Below are 5,000 nucleotides of genomic sequence, written 5' to 3' on the forward strand. Positions count from 1 at the left end.
GCATCAAATACTTGGCTCGCAATTCTTATACATCTGACAAATGACACATATTGAAAACACATCAATTATTCAAATTATAACAGCATGCATAAAATATGTGAATGTATGTGTCTCAGACATAAATATATTATACATTCATATATACGCACATACATATATATCTATAACTATATATACAAATATATGGAATATATACAAGCATACAGAAGCATATGGAAATATACGCATACGTATATACGTACATGCATATATACATGCATGCGTGCATATATCGATACATGTAACATATATATATATATATATATATATATATATATATATATATATATATATATATACCACATACATTTATCATGGTTGTCTACTCGTTAAAGGAGTATGGCCATCGTTGATAAATTACTTGTTTTCAGTGACCATGGAACCTATAATGGCTTTTAGGACCAATGCAGGACCTGCATTTTTTGTTGCAAATATTCATGTGTTGCAATTGTATATTCGTTCTGTGCAGCATCTTGATTTTGAACTTTCATGTGGCTTGTGAATCAGTTGCAAATGGGGATAGTCAATTACCTCAACCGCAGTGCTCAGCTGGGACTTATTTCATCAATCGCAAAGGATGAAAGGTAAAGTCAATCTCGGCGGTATTTCAACTCAGAATGTAATGACGTACGGAAATGCCGTTAAGCATTTGCCCCGCTTGCCACCTTGTAACATAAGTAAAAATAACGATTTCAAATTTTGGCACAAGGCCTGCAATTTCGGAGGAAGATGTAAGTCGATTACATCGACGCCAGTGCTCAACTGGTACTTATTTTATCGACCCAGAAAAGATAACAGGTAAAGTTGACTTCGGTGGAATTTGAACTCATAACCTGAAAATGGATGAAATGCCGCTTAGCATTTTGCCCGGCGTGTTGACGACTTTGCCAACTCGCCACCTTGTAACATAAGTAATAATTCGATTATAACTATGACGGTTTCTAATTTAGGCAGAGGGTCCGCAATTTTGAAAAGAAGGGAATTAGTCACTAGCATCAGTCCTAGTACTTGACTGTCGGTCAGTCCATTTTATCAACTCCAAAATGAAGAATGGCAATGTTGACCTCGGCGGATTTGAACTGAGCGTAAGAGAGTCGGGAAAATATCTGAAAGCATTTTATCGCTCTTCCCAATCCACTGCTAACGATAATTCTTTCTGCAATAGGCACAAGGCCTGAAATTTTGTGGGAAGGACCAAGTCGATTATATCGAACCTCGTGCTCAACTAGTACTTATTTTATCGACCCGAAAGGATGAAAGACAAAATTGAGCGCGTCGGAATTTGAACTTAGAACATAAAAACGGACGAAATTTCATTAAGCAATATGTCTGGTATGCTAATGATTCTGCCAGCTCACCGCCTTTAGAATGATAATAATAATATATTATTAATTACACAATGCATATAGAGCAATTTTATGCAGTTTAATGCAGTATTGTACATCTGATTAACCAGCAATATACGTACGTGCACGAACAGGCTGTGTGACTGTTTTTCGTACGTGTATATAAAAGCACAGTGGCTTGCATGCGTGTATACACGTATCTATATATGCATATGTGCATGTTATGGAGCAGCGCATGAGCACAAATGTAAGTATAAACATTCTCACACGTACACACAGATACACACATATAGGTACGCATATGTGTATAGATATACCTGTTGGCGCGTGATCACATAATAGCTATATAGGTAATAATAACTTACTAAGAAAACAGATGGTAGTATAAAGAAAAATAATCAATCCCTGATATCTACCTAGTTGACAGAAAAACAGCAGAGAAAGCAACAAAACTATATTCACGCACGCGCTCGCACACACACACACCACACACACACACACACACACAACACACACACACACACACACACACATAAACACACATATAAAACGAAACGTAATGACTGAAACAAAAAGATGCAAACACGCTTGAAAACACTGACATGATCACTAACCTCTATAAGCACACACATCACCAGTACACACACTCACACACACACACACACACACACACAAACACTCACACACAACACACACACAAACAAATACACACACACACACTCACATAACTACTAGACACGAAAAGGCTTAAAGAAAGTTGTAGAAAGAACACTGAAAAGAAAACAGTTCTGAGGTGGAGCAGCTTGGCAAACGAATTAATGAATTAGTTATTCATAAAAATGAGAATAACAAGTGTATGTGTTTTTATTGGCAGAATGACCTTACCACTAGTACATCGATATCTGTTTCAAAACGAATTAACTATCAAATTTACTACTTGCATACACACATAAACATGCATATACATGTAAATATAATTATGTATGTAAGTGGGTGCGTGTATATGTATGTATGTATGTATGTATGTATGTATGTATGTATGTATGTATGTATGTATGTATGTATGTACATTTAAATATTTATTTCTTTATTGCCCACAAGGGGCTAAACATAGAGGAGACAAGAAGTACAGACAAAGGGATTATATATCCCTTCATCGGAGATGGTGTGAGAATATGGTTAAGCAATAGTTAATTTAGATAAGATACGAAATAGAGAGTGAAGTGGAGGAATGCCTAAACAATGGATCTACAAATGCAATATCCCTGCATATCTCACATCTGTTTTCATTCCTCCACTTCACTCTCTATTTCGTATCTTATCTAAATTAACTATTACTTAACCGTTTTCTCATACCGTCTCCAATGAAGGGATATAATAAATATCCTGGAAACAGCTGTAAGACCTATTTATAAATGTTATAAAATCTTCACAGCCTTGGTTTTTTATATCTCATTGTGAAAAAAAATTACATATACACTTGCTGATATATGACCTACGATAGACTCCTTGTTCGCATAATCACTGAACTTGGAGCTTAACTATGGTATATCCATAGCACTTACTCAGCATTACCTGACACCTTTGTCTTTCTTGGGTCTTATTGACCCTATTACCTCTCTCTCTCTCTCTCTCTTCTCTATATCTATATATATATATATATATATATATCTATATATATATTATATATCTATTATATATATATATATATATATATATATATATCATATATACAATACCATACACATATACCGACACACATCTCGAAAGGTGCTGTAAATGCGACAAAGTACCTTTACCAATTTAACCTGACAACCAGCGGCAGACACCTTCTGATTATTACTGCTGTTATTATATGGTGCTTTTTCCCCTGTGTTCTCTTTCACATTTTGTATCATGCAAAGTTGTTGATAATTTGTATAACCAGAAAATTGTCAATTCCTCTTGTATTTAATGTGGAACACTAATGAGGTAAAAGGTAAGATTATATAGTGTTTCTACATCGTTATGCAATTATGCAGCTTAATGAAACGTGTTTATGTTCTGTAAAGCATTGGATGCCATATCTGTTTTACACACACACACACACACACACACACACACACACACACACACACACACACGTGCATACACATTCTCTCTCTCTGTGTCTCTCTCTCTCACACACACATAAACACAGGATATTTCACTGGTGATCGATCAATTGAAAGATAAACATTAAAAATGATCACTCGGTTGATAAATTTATATTTAGTGTATCAAAAGAAGGTACATTACAAGAATAGACCGAGGAAGACGAAGGTAGAATTGCCAAAGGAAGCATAAAACTAGTTAGTCATAACATAATTAGGACTTGCAAAATTAATTAGTTAAATTACCAGTTGATAGCCACTTCTAATATCCACTTTCATTTATTTGATATATTTGAAATGCCTGATTCAATTATCACAGCTGTGGTTATAAATGAAAAACATGGCAGTTTGTTTGCGCACATTTGACACTCGTAGCTTAGATTAAAAAAAAATGAAGAAAAAATATTATTATCATAACTTAATTTTTTAAATCTCTAGTTAATACTCTTCTAAATAAATAAACTAACGATAATGTTAGTGAATGTTTTTCACACAAAATACTTTTTCTTTATCAGATATTTTTTCGAATGTTCAAATATGTTTCGGTTTCGTCGTCTAATACATACAACAGAATGATTAACAATGCAATTGGTAAATGGTGATTATAAGAACTAAATTCTGTTTTCACATTGGCAAGCCTAGAACCACAAGTTTTATATTAAGATTAATTTAATTTGAACCTTCTGGTGTGTGTGTGTGTTTGTGTGTGTGTGTGTTTGTGTGTGTGTGTTTGTGTGTCTGTGTTTGTTCCCCCAACATCTCTTAACAACCGATGCTGGTGTGTTTACATCCCCGTAAATTAGCGTTTCGGCAAAATAGACCGATAGAATAAGTACTAGGCTGGGGTCGATTTGTTCGACTAAAAGGTGGTGCTCCAGCATGGCCGCAATCAAATGACTGAAACAAGTAAAAGAGTAAAAGAGAGAATATATATATGTATATGTATATATATATGCATATATATATGTATATATATATATGTAATGTATGTATGTATGTGTGTGTGCGTGTGTGTGTGTGCGTGTGTGTGTGTGCGTGCGTGTGTGCATATCTATGTGTCTTATCAAGATGCCAGTCAGTTTAACGATCATAAATACATATAAATACGCATATGCCTATATTTTATATTACATTTGGTTCAAAATAGCGCCTGTGAATTAAAATTTTCTTTCGAGCTATCGTTATGGTCCGTTGTATTTCCGATGTTCAGAGTTAAATAGGAGTATTTATGCAATTTGGGTGAAACGAATACCATGCAACATAATAGATACATATATACATGTATGCATACCACCTTCCCACAAACACGGACACACATAGTTATTTGTATAAGTACTTACATAAATACACACACAAACACACGCACACACACACACACACACACACACACACACACACACACACACACATGTATATATATATAACATATATATATATACATGCATATATATACATATACAGTGTGCGATGGGTAGATTGTCGC

Source organism: Octopus sinensis, linkage group LG11 (assembly GCF_006345805.1).
Source record: "Octopus sinensis linkage group LG11, ASM634580v1, whole genome shotgun sequence".
Taxonomy (NCBI): Eukaryota; Metazoa; Mollusca; class Cephalopoda; order Octopoda; family Octopodidae; genus Octopus; species Octopus sinensis.